We start from the raw sequence: 14,001 nt of genomic DNA, 5'->3' as shown, positions 1-14,001 counted from the left end.
ATGATTTGCTCCATGGCCTTGCAGAAAAGGCTAGTCTGGCTAACAGATTTATAGTTCCTGGGGTCAGTGGAAGCACCACCTTTGTGTAAGGGAATAACGATGGCTGTTTTCCATTCAGTTGGGATGAAGCCGGTGCTTAGACTATGACTGAAAAGAGTACCAAATGGTGTTTCTAATTCTTGTTGGAGCCCATGAAGGACGCAGCCAGGGATGTTATCGTGTCACATAGATGCTGTGTTTTTGGCCTTACAGAAGGCATTTACAACCTGATCTTTAGAGATACAAGGTAGGGGACAGGTAGTAGGGATGTCATGGGGTATGTGTGGCAGGGACAGAGAAGTGAAGTTTTCACAGAACCTGCCTGCCAACAGGCTATGTCCACAGGCTCAGTATATGTGGTATCATTAACTACCAGTTCAGCACAAATCTGGGCCTTTCCTTTTAGGTTATGGATGTAAGGAATGCCTTATGGTTGTCCTTTGTTGCGGAAGCTAATTTGGATTCATTATTTGCTTTGGAGGACTTCACAAGAAATCTAATTTGCTTGTTTAAGCTGAGGAGGGTGTGTTTCAGTTTATGGCTCCTTCCTACTCTTAGACAGCAATTTCTTCCACTTATTGTAAAGCCTTTTAATGGCAGTTGTCCACCAGGCAGGTTTGCTCTTCCTTGAGGAGCTTGTTTTGGTCCTATCATGTACAGCCGAGTTAATGCAGTTATACAGGTGTTTGTATAAAGCACTGGTGTAGAACTCAGCATAATTGCCAATCCCATCGGGGGAGGTGCAGTGAAGCTATTTATACCATCCTGTAAAAGGTTATAATCTGCTTTAAAGAAGTTTTTTTGTTTACAAACACCAACGAACACCACACCAAGTAAACACCACAGACATGTCACAAAGATAACTGAAATACCATCCTTGTTAAAAAAGCACTCAGGAAATAGGAAAAATAATCCAGTAATTTATTAGTGTTAAGCGCTTTCATCTCCTGTAAGAGACTTCATCAGAATACAACTTCCTACTAAAAATGAACCATTTGAATACTTTCAGTTGATGACATCATAACTGAACCTCATTCATTCCAAAAAGTTTTATACATAACATTAAAGAAACCATGTCCTAAAATTTTGAATACATTCAAAAACCCTACTAAAATTCATATATAGACATATAGTATCTACCTACTTGTAGTAAATGTAAAATCCAAATTCACATAGATAAATATGTCATGTTTAAAATGATATATATATTACTAAAACCTATTAGCCCTTTCCAACATCATGGGAGCAATAGAAACTCTCATTGAGACTAGGTGGAAACATTGCAGCTAACTTAAGCTGCCAATGAGTTTCTCTTTTCTTTAATAAATTCTTCCAATCTCCACCCCTAGGGTTCATTTTGACAATGTCCAATATTCCAAACACAAATTTTACAAACCCTGTACAAGTAAGGGAATGCTTGCACAAAGCACTAGATAATTTATGATTTTTTTATATCATAGTTGTGTTCATACATTCTTTTTTTTAACATACGTTCTGTTTTTCCCACATAATAGTGAGTACATAACACACATACTGCCAAATATACTAATCCAGTGGTATTATAAAATCCAGTGGTAAAATTCGACCTACATGTTAACCAAACTATCAAAATCATCAATAAAAAACGTGGGTCACTTTACAGAATAAAAGCCTTACTAACCCCTCCAGCTAAAATTGCCATAGCTTGCTCTCACCTTCTTTCAACCCTTCTGTATGCATCCCCTCTACTCTCAAATTTAAACAAGATTGTCCTTAAATTCTCAATTTGCTACAACCACATTGCCAGGTTTGCCACTGGGCTGCCATTTAGGTCACATCATTGCATCAATCTAAACCAGCTTGGGTGGCTTGAACTACCCAGCCTAATCCAGTATAACCAACTGATTATGGCCTATAAAATCCTCTGTAATCCGGACAATACTCCTGCACTTCAAAATATTATCACCCCCTATAACAATCTTAGACTGCTTCGATCCTCTAACAAACTACTAATTCAGACTAGCAAAATTAATAACACAGCCGATGACTCTCTCTTTGCAAACTCTGTAAGTAGATCCTGGAACATTCTTCCAGCTGATATTACCTTACTTTCTACCTTAGGTCAATTTAAAACTAGACTCAAACAGCATTTGTCACTTAACTGGCTATGTCACTGTATCAAGCCTGGATAACTCTCTCTAGAATATGTAAAAATCCGTTAACCATTTTACTGTGTAATTTAATCCTGACTTACGCTCGGGATTAACTCTAACCTGTGGAACTTGTTTAACTTGCTTACTTATGTAATCTCTGTAAATAGTCTGTTTGTAATATGTAATGCTGGTATTATGTAATGCTGTATCTGCTTACCCTTGGAGCTTTTCTCTTCAGGCCTCTGCTGAAAATGGACATGCATCCAGTTGGACTATCTCGGTCAACAAATGTAAAATAAAAATAAAAATAAAAATAAATATTACAATTTCCATTCTTAAATGTAATTTTACTTTTCAAGTTATTATTCAAAACCATATTACCCTGCTTGCTAACATATGGATATTGTGCACACACCCCACATGGTCTAGTGCCTAAACCCACCACCTCAATCATGTTTATTTTCATTTCAAATAGTTTTTTCAGGTTTAGACCCATCCTGTTAATAAACATTGGTTTCTCTCCCACTTTGTTGAAAATTTCTCTGTTAGTTCTAAAAATATTCCATTTGGATTCCATCACTTTCTTATACTATTGGTATTCCAATTGTACTGCAATACACAAGTGTTTTCAAACTTTTTGGTCTGAAGACCATCCCCGGAATGGTTCACACTTGTAGTGTAAAACACCCCCAGGAGTGGTTTATAAAGAACACACCATTTCACATATACTTCATTCAAAATTTCTTCCACTAAATATTTAGGTTATCCCCCTATCTTGGAACATACTGGAAACCTTTTCTAGTTCAGGGCCCAAATCTTCCAAATGCGAAGTCATACAGGCCACTCTAATGGCCTGATCCATAGCAATACTTCTCTTTTGTCCTATGGGGTGGTTACTTTGAAAATGCAAATATGCATTGCAAAACGTGTCTTTTCTATATATATATATTTTTTACCTAAAAGCATCAATTCCTTTGAAAATATAAGTATCCAAGTAGTTTATACCTTTGGTATCATACCGATATGTAAAATCCAAAAAGTCTGAGCTGGAATTCAAACACTGAATAAACCTAGGAATCTCAGAATCACTACTCTCCCAGAGGATAAAAATGTTGTCCAAATAATGTACATACAACTTGACACTACACAAAAAGGACAATTTAATACATACTGATTCTCCCAACCCAGAATGACTAAATTGGCATACATAGGTGAACACTCTGCCCCCATGGCTACACCCCTGATCTGTTGATAGTACTCTCCCTCAAACCATAAAATATTGTTGTCGAGGGCAATACTCATCATCTCAGAGACCAGTGTAGCCATGACATGTTCCCGTTCAGATTCCTGAAATAACACCTGTTCAAACAACATGAGACCTTCCCCCTTGGGAATACTGGTGAACAAATCTTTAACGTTCTTAAAAAGATAATATTCTCTGTCCATAACTCTTTTTTTATTAAACTCCAAAATTCCCAAGAATCCTTTACTAAGTGGGGGGTCTTATTAACCACATGTTGTACACAGGAATCTATTAACACAGCCAAAGGATGAATTTTGGAGCCCCTGGCTGCCACAATGGGTCTAAATGGTGGTTTCAAAACATTTTTATGAATCTTAGGTATACAGAAAAAGCAGTATCACAGAGTTCCTTCTATACAAAAAAATCATATAGCTCAACATCTATTCTTCCATCCAGTAGATATTCCTCAAGATATGAATCAATCCTAGAACAGGAAATATTAATTTGATTTCTAGAAACACCCAAATAGGTAGTCTCATCAAAAGTAAATTCTGCATCTCATTCAAATAATCTAAACTTTTACATAGCAATACCCCTCCCCCTTTATCTGGAACCATGACACAAATCTGTTTATCTTTCCTTAAATCCAACAAGAGGTTGTAGTCTCCCTCTGTTAAGTTACCCTGCCTCCAGTTGTAACCCTGAGCCATGCCATAAATATCTTATTTTTAAAATTAAAACAGATTTGTTGTTTTTTCAGTACAATTCAATGTATTTCAAAGTGCTTGACAAGGTGGAAAGGAGATGTTACAATATTTTTCAAAAGAAAAAACGCAAGTTGGATAGGGACCAAAAAAGTTATTTAAATAAACAGATCTATCCTATTAAACAATTAATTAACAACAAACGTTATATTCCTCATGGGGGAGAAGATAGGAATTCCAATAGTTATAGTGAAGTGGTTAGAACAGGGGAGACTTGGAACATGGATGGAGAAATGGGGGAGGAGGAACAGGATTTTCCAGTAGTCAGATGCTCGGAAAGACTAGCACAGCATTACACAGAGAAGGGGAATGCAGCAAGAGTTATTACCCACTGAAGAGGAATGCATACCCCAATGCGAACAGATACAGGAATTAGCATACACAAGGCAGGACATTGTGAAAACAATGGATGGGTTCACTATATATAATTTCACAGATAGAAATATTACTGATGATTATTTCCACTTATTTTCCAAGGGAATTAAGTTTACACCCTCTTCTAAGAGTGAATTACTGGATAATATTCTTGCATTGAAGATGTATACCAGGAAATTAAATGTGGAAAGTATGTTGGGTAATAAGAAAAAATAAAATATAGTGAGTTGTAATAAACCTATTTTTTTTACCTAAAAAAAGAAGTACCTATAATCCACCCCTACACCCCTTAGTAGAAACATATGAAAAGCTTGTCTTGGAAGATATTTATGGCATGGCTCAGGGTTACGACAGGAGACAGGGTAACTTAGCAGAGGGAGACTACAACCACTTGTTGGATTTAAGGAAAGACAAATAGATTCATGTCATGGTTCCACATAAAAATGGGAGGGGTAGTGATATATAAATGTTTAGATTATTTGAATGAGATGCAGAATTTACTTTTGTATGAGACCACCTATTTCGGTGTTTCTAGAAATCAAATTAATATTTCCTATTCTAGGACTGATTCATATCTTGAATATCTACTGGATGGAAGAATAGATGTTTAACTATATGATTTTTTTGTATAGAAGGGACCCTGTGATACCGTTTTTTTTTCAGTATATCTAAGATTCATAAAAATGTTTTGAAACCACCATTTAGACCCATTGTGGCAGCCAGGGGCTCCAAAATTCATCATTTGGCTGTGTTAATAGATTCCTGTATATAACATGTGGTTGATAAGACCCCCCCCCCCACTTAGTAAAGGATTCTTTGGAATTTTGGGGTTTAATAAAAAAAGAGTTATGGACAGAGAATATTATCTTTTTAACAATAGATGTTTAAGATTTGTTCACCAGTATTCCCAAGGGGGAGGGTCTCATGTTGTTTGAACAGGTGTTATTTCAGGAATCTGAACTGGAACATTTCATAGCTACACTGGTCTGTGAGATGATGAGTACTGTCCTAGACAACACTTTTTTATGGTTTGAGGGAGAGTACTATAAACAGATCAGGGCTGTAGCCATGGGGGCAGTGTGTTCTCCTGTGTATGCCAATTTGGTCTTTTTGGGTTGGGAGAATCAGTATGTATTAAATTGTACTTTTTGGGGTAGTGTCAAGTTGTATGTACGTTATTTGGATGACATTTTTATCCTCTGGGAGGGTAGTGAGTCTGAGATTCCTAGGTTTATTCAGTATTTGAATTCCAGCACATATTTTTGTTGGATTTTACATATCAGTATGATACCAAAGGTATAAACTACTTGGAAACTTAAATTTCCAAACGAATTGATGTTTCTAGGTCAAAAATATATAAAAAAGACACTTTTTGCAATGCATATTTGCATTTTTAAAGTAACCACCCATGGAACAAAAGAGAAGTATTGTTAAGGGTCAGGGCATTAGAGTGGCCCATATGACTTCGCATTTGGAAGATTTGAAGCCTGAACTAGAAAAGGTTTCCAGTATTTTCCAAGATAGGGGATACCCTAAATATTTAGTGGAAGAAATTTTGAATGAAGTATATGTGAAATGTGGTATTTTTTTAAACCACTCCTGGGGGTGGGTTTCACTACAAGTGTGAACAATTCCGGGGATGGTCTTCAGACCAAAAAGTTTGAAAAAACTTGTGTATTGCAGTACAATTGGGATACCAATAGCATAAAAAAGCGATGGAATCCAACTGGAATATTTTTAGAACTAACAGGGAAGTTTTCAACAAAGTGGGAGAGAAACCAATGTTTATTAACAGGATGGGTCTAAACCTGAAAAAACTATTTGAAATGAAAATATACAGGATTGAGGTGGTGGGTTTAGGCACTAGACCATGTGGGATGTGTGCACAATGTCCATACATTAGCAAGCAGGGTAGTATGGTTTTGAATAATAACTTGAAAAGTAAAATTACATTTAAGAAGGGAAACTGTAATACCACTGGATTAGTATATTTGGCAGTATGTGTGTTATGTACTCACTATTATGTGGGAAAAACAGAACGTATGTTAAAAACAGTGTGTATGAACACAAAAATGATATAAAAAATCATAAATTATCTAGTGCTTTGTACAAGCATTCCCTTACTTGTACAGGGTTTGTAAAATTTGTGTTTGGAATATTGGACATTGTCAAAATGAACCCTAATGGTGGAGATTTGAAGAATTTATTAAAGAAAAGCGAAACTAATGTGCAGCTTAAGTTAGCTGCAATGTTTCCACTCGATCTCAATGAGAGTGTTTCTATTGCTCCCATGTTGTTGGAAAGGGCCAATAGGTTTTAGTAATACATATATAATTTTAAACATGATGCATTTAAGTATGTAAATTTGGGTTTTACATTACTACAAGTAGGTAGATACTATATGTCTATATGTGAATTTTAGTAGGGATTTTGAATGTATTCAAAATGTTATGACATGGTTTCTTTAATGTTATGTATAACACTTTTTTGAATTAATGAGGTTCAGTTATGATGTCATTAATTGAAAGTATTTAAATGGTTCATTTTTTTGTAGGAAGTTGTATTCTGATGAAGTCTCTTACAGGAGATGAAAGCACTTAATAATTAATTACTGGATTTTTATTCTTATTTCTTGAGTGCTTGTTTTACAAGGATGGTATTTCAGTTATCTTAGTGACATTTGTGTGGTTTTTACTTGGTGTGGTGTTTGTTGGTGCTTGTATATGTTTTGCACACCTATACCATCCTTTTCTGAGGCTAAATGGATACTTTAGATGCCTTCAGTCTTTCTGGGACTGATGTTACCGAAGAGGCTAAAATTGAGGTAAAGCAACTAAGGTTGGAAGTCTCTCAGTTAAAAGGGAAGCTTACCAAATTGATTGAGCTTTTTACTCAGAAGGAAAGCTGTTCATGCGTAGCCGCTGAGCAGTCTTTTATGGGTATACAGTCCCATTTACATCCTAATAGCCATGGTTCAACGAGTACTCAGGTAAGTTCCATTTCAAATCACCCTCCTGGTGATTTTAGAGGAAATGACAATGCTATTGGCTGTGTGGGTCACATGGAGTTGATCCGGGACAGCAACAGGAAGCGACGGCGGCTTCTAAGATACGGAGCCACAATTTGGTAACTTCTTCTACTTTTTCCACTTCTCCACCCCACAACATTCATTCAAATCAACAAGGAGTGTTTAATGGCTCTAATTTAGTTGGCAGCAGTCATCTGGTGCAAGGTACTGTTCAATGCAACAAAAATGTTGCTGGTTACAGTAATAATACTGTTAATGGTGGTTCTGACACCTTGCAATGGCAGGGAGATGAGGTATCAGGTCCTGGGGATGCTAATGTAAAATTTTCCACCATATTGAGTAAACAGTTCAACTTTTCAGGTTACGGTGCAGTTCTAATAGAGCATATTGGTGAAAGTGAAGGAACTGAAGCATGCTCCCTTAAGGACTTGATTTATCAGCTTGAAAAGAGACTGTTCAAACTCAAAACTTTACAGATGGACATTGCATATTTGAACCAATGTATTAGTCTAAAAATTATACCACAAGGGTTAAGACTGTAAAAATACTCTTTGGTGTAACGTACAATGAAGAAATTGTTGATGGTCTTGTGCAGTTTTTTGTTGAAATAGGGTTGAATTTGCTTAGAAAAACAGTGTTTTACAATGAAAAGCAAAAGGATGTGATAGCTAAAGAGGTAGATGTTTTGGATAATAACATTAAAACAGATTTGTTTTTTTTTTTTTCAGTACAATGCAATGTATTTCAAAGTGCTTGACAAGGTGGAAAGGAGATGTCACAATATTTTTCAAAAGATAAAACGCAAGTTGGATAGTGACCAGAAAAGTTATTTAAATAGACAGGTCTATCCTATTAAACAATTAATTAACAACAAACGTTATGTTCCTCATGGGGAAGAAGTTAGGAATTTCAATAGATATAGTGAAGTGGTTAGAAGAGGGGAGACTTGGAATATGGATGGACAGATGGAGAGGGGGGGACAGGATTTTACTGTAGTCAGATGCTCAGAGAGACTAGCACAGCATTACACAGAGAAGGGGGAATACGGCAAGAGTTATTACCCACCAAAGCAGAATGCATGCCCTAATGGGAACAGATACAGGAATTAGCATACACAAGACAGTACATTGTGAAAACAAAGGATGGGTTTACTATATATAATTTCACAGATAGAAATATTACTCATGATTATTCCCACTTATTTTCCAAGGGAATTAAATTTATTTTCTCTTCTAAGGGTGAATTAGAGGATAATATTCTTGCATTGAAGATGTATACTAGGAAATTAAATTTTGAAATTATGTTTGGCAATAAGGAAAACAAAAATATAGTGAGTTCTAATAAACCTATTTCTTTACCTAAAAAAAGAAGTACCTATAATCCACCCCTGCACCCCTTAGTAGAAACATATGACAAGCTTGTCTTGGAAGATATTTATGGCATGGCTCAAGGTTACAACAGGAGACAGGGTAACTTAACAGAGGGAGAATACAATCTCTTGTTGGATTTAAGGAAAGACAAACAGATTTGTATCATGGTTCCATATAAAGGGGGAGGGGTAGTGCTATGTAAAAGTTTAGATTATTTGAATGAGATGCAGAATTAACTTTTTCATAAGACTACCTATTTGGGTGTTTCTAGAAATCAAATTAATATTTCCTGTTCTAGGATTGATTCATATCTTGAGGAATATCTACTGGATGGAAGAATAGATGTTGAGCTATATGATTTTTTGTATAGAAGGGACTCTGTGATACCGTTTTTTTCGGTATACCTAAGATTCATAAAAATGTTTTGAAACCACCATTTAGATCCATTGTGGCAGCCAGGGACTCAAAAATTCATCCTTTGACTGTGTTAATAGATTCTTCTGTACAACATGTGGTTGATAAGACCCCCCCCACACACTTAGTAAAGGATTCTTGAGAATTTTGGGGTTTAATAAAAAAAGAGTTATTGACAGAGAATATTATTGTTTTAACAACAGATGTTAAAGATTTGTTCACCAGTATTCCCAAGGGGGAGGGTCTCATGTTGTTTGAACAGGTGTTATTTCAGGAATCTAAACTGGAACATGGCATGGCTACACTGGTCTCTAAGATGATGGCTATTGTCCTAGACAACAATTTTTTATGGTTTGAAGGAGAGTACTATCAACAGATCAGGGCTGTAGCCATGGGGGCAGTGTGTTCGCCTGTGTATGCCAGTTTGGTCCTTCTGGGTTGGGAGAATCAGTATGTATTGAATTGTCCTTTTTGGGGTAGTGTCACTTTGCATGTACATTATTTGGATGACATTTTTTTCCTCTGGGAGGGTAGTTAGTCTGAGATTCCTAGGTTTATTCAGTATTTGAATTCCAGCATGGATTTTTGGATTTTACATATCAGTATGATACCAAAGGTATAAACTACTTGGATACTTATATTTCCATAGGAATTGATGCTTTTAGGTCAAAATTATATAGAAAAGACACTTTTTGCAATGCATATTTGCATTTTTAAAGTAACCACCCCATGGGACAAAAGAGAAGTATTGTTAAGGGTCAGGCCATTAGAGTGGCCCGTATGACTTTGCATTTGGAAGATTTGGGCCCTGAACTAGAAAAGGTTTCCAGCATTTTCCCAGATAGGGGATACCCTAAATATTTAGTAGAAGAAATTTTGACTGAAGTATATGTGAAATGGGGTGTTTTTTATAAACCACTCCTGGGGTTGGGTTTCACTACAAGTGTGAACTATTCCGGGGATGGTCTTCAGACCAAAAAGTTTGAAAAAACTTGTGTATTGCAGTACACTACTGGAAAATATTAAGATACAACCAAACACCCTAATACTGGGTGATTTCAACTACCCTGCCATTAATTGGGAAAACTACTCAGGTACCAACTCCCTTTCCCAACGGTTCTTGGAATTCATAAATTCCAACACCCTGGATCAGCTAATCCATTGTCCCACCAGGAGCTCCAATATCCTAGACCTGGTCATTACCAACATGGGAGATAGATGCACCACACCAGTGGTCACCCCCTCATTGGTCAGGTCTGACCATAAGCAAATCACCCTTGACAAACACATTCCACCCCACCGCCCAGTAAGGAAACCTCCTTAAAAAACTTCTCCAAAGCGAACTTCATGCTACTCAAGTCAGAAGTGACAAACTTCACAACACCCACGCAGACGGGATCTGGAAGTTTGACTGCAAAATCCTACACTAAGGCACTGTACGAGCACATCCACTCATGCATGAATCGTGCCATCCCAAATAGAACCAAGATGCTCTTCTCCAAAAAAAGGAAGCCAATCTCGTGGTCCCCTGCTAAAAAAGAAACTATACAACAGAAGAAAGAAACTGTTGCAGAAAAGAGGAAAATCCCAGGATGCAAAAAACTCCCTTACCAGCCTCGGTAAGAAGCTGAGATCCCTCATAAAATCCTCAAAAGCTAGTTATGAAAATAAAATTGCCAAAGATTCCAAAGACAACCACAAGGCATTCTATAGTTATGTCAAGAATCTAAATGGCAATGCTCAGATCTGCTCTGAGCTACAACAGAATGGCATTACATATACTGATCCCAAGGATATTGCCAATATCCTGGCAGATCGATTTAGTGCCAACTTCACCCCCCTCTCAGCCCCTAAAGGGCCCATCTCAATACCAAAAGATTGCCAAATTCCACTAATCACAGCCACATAGGTAGAAACAGCACTCTCCAAAGCTAAGAATACAGCATCCATGGGACCAGATGACATCCCGGGCTGTGTACTACATGAACTACAAAATGAACTGGCACTCCACCTAAGTGTCATGTTTAATCATAGCCTCACCTCAGGCTTCATGCCCACTGAGTGGCGCACAGCAGCAGTTATCCCACTCCACAAAGAAGGATCCTCCTTAGATCCCGGGAACTACTGTCCCATCAGTCTGACAAGCCTGATCTGCAAGAGCATGGAACGCATTATCATGGAACTTATAAACAAAGACATTGACAACCTTCAAACACTGGACCCCACCCAGTTTGAGTTTGTGAAGGGCCGATCTTGTCTCCTGAATCTGACTGACTTCTTCGAATCTGTCTCCAGAGCTGTGGACGAGGGTAAGGCAGTCCACACAGCCTATCTGGACCTCGCCAAGGCCTTCAACACCATCCCCCACTCTGGAATCATAGATAAACTTACTAAGCTGGGCATAAATCCTTACATCACTCGATGGGTTGCCAGATGGCTTACTGACAGAACCCAGACAGTAAAAGTAGCCGACTCCAAATCCAGCTCCAGACAAGTGACAAGTGGAGTACCTCAGGGTTCAATCCTGGGACCACTCTTGTTTGGCATTTACTTCTCTGAAGTACAGGCCAACACTAAGGGACTCTGGCTAACAAAGTTTGCAGATGTCTGCAAACTGGGAGCCATTATTGAATCCCCAAATGATGTGGATATTCTGCAGAAGGGCCTTACAGAAACAGATGCCTGGTGCCAGAGCCATGGGCTCAAGCTTAATGCCAAGAAATGTATAGTTATCCCCTTTGGAAAAAAACATGTACCCATAAACTACCACATAGGTGGCAGGACACTAAACATTGAAAGTGTGATGAGAGACTTAGGGACACAAGTGGACAGTGGTCTCACTTTTGATAACTACATTGCCACAACAGTCAAGAAATCCTTCTATGTGGCACACCTCATCACTAAGGGCTTTTCCTCCAGAAAAAAAGAGGTCATTGTCCCACTGTACTCATCCCTTATTAGACCCATTATAGACTATAATGCCCCATTTGGTATGTACCTCACAAGACATCTGCAACAGCTGGAAAGGCCACAGAAATACCTCACTAAAAGAATCACAGGCCTAAAGCAGATGCCATATGCTGGCCGTCTAAAAAAACTCCAGCTATACTCTGTGGCATATCGTCTACTCAGAGGTGATCTCTGCTTAACATACAAGGCCATGTCAAACCCTGAGCTGTCAGACATGCTCCACTTAAAGAAATCCCAATCCCTCAGAGCCACATGCTCCAGGGATCTAAACCTTATCATCACAATGAACAAAACATGCTGGAGGGATAGGTTCCTGACCCAGAGACTCCCCATACTCTGGAATAGACTGCCCATACATGTCAAGCAGAGCGCCTCATTGGCCCTCTTCAAAAGGAACCTTGATGATTGGATGGGAGATAGGAAATTCACCCCGGGGATCATGTCAGTCACCCTGCTAGACATGGGCCCAGAAAAGTAAATATTGTGGGAAGAAATCTCCAGGGAATTGTTATGGCTAGGCTTCCATAGGCCTTAGGGCCGATAGCCTAGTACCAACCTATGAACCTATGAACCTATGAACAATTGGAATACCAATAGCATAAAAAAGTGATGGAATCCAACTGGAATATTTTTGGAACTAACAGGGAAATTTTCAACAAAGTGGGAGAGAAACCAATGTTTATTAACAGGATGGGTCTAAACTTGATAAAACTATTTGAAATGAAAATAGACAGGATTGAGGTGGTGGGTTTAGGCACTAGACCATGTGTGATGTGTGCACAATGTCCATACATTAGCAAGTAAGGTAGTATGGTTTTGAATAATAACTTGAAAAGTAAAATTACATTTAAGATGGGAAATTGTAATACCACTGGATTAGTATACTTGGCAATATGTGTGTTATGTACTCACTATTATGTGTAGAGTTGCCATCTTTTCATGTCAAAAATTCTGGACATGTACTTGAAAGCAAAATGCATGCAGCCATTCCAGTGTCCCATTACTTGGCTATTTCTCCATTTCTTCCCAGTTGCCATAAACAATGTTCAAAACTCTCAGTAAGCATAATGTTTTCTGCTTTACTTCTACAAAGATTACAGATATTTGGACTTAATTTAAAACTTTTATTTTAACTTTATTTTATAGCACAAACACTGATAGACATCTGCTAAATAAAGTAATACAATTTCACAATGAAAATAGACTTAGGATTAAAACTTTTCTGCCTTTGAAACTCGCATTCACTGAAACAGCATGGAAAACCCACATTCAAAGAAAATGCATCTGGCCAGTAATAGGTGCTAACCCTATAATGCTGCCTCTTTCCTCAGCCTTAACCCTATACTTTACCTTCATAACACTGCCACTACACAAAACACACTTAGACACACAGACTATACTATATCTTATCCCCTAACCTAACCTTGACGCTTACCCTAAAATACACAAACTCGTACACAGTTACATAACACCTATCTTTTACTCATCCCCGATCCTAAACCTACCTCATATACACATGCAGAAACACTCTCTCCCCCTCCATCCTCACTTACCTATCTTAACAGTACACAATATCAACATTTCTACTGCATGGCTATCCATACAATTGGCATTAAACCACACCCCCTGTGTTTGTTGAAAAACGGCATTCAAGAAAAAGATGGCA

Source organism: Protopterus annectens, chromosome 4.part0, assembly GCF_019279795.1.
Source record: "Protopterus annectens isolate FY-2018-M chromosome 4.part0, PAN1.0, whole genome shotgun sequence".
In the NCBI taxonomy this organism is placed as follows: domain Eukaryota; kingdom Metazoa; phylum Chordata; order Ceratodontiformes; family Protopteridae; genus Protopterus; species Protopterus annectens.
This window is presented reverse-complemented; position numbering follows the sequence as displayed.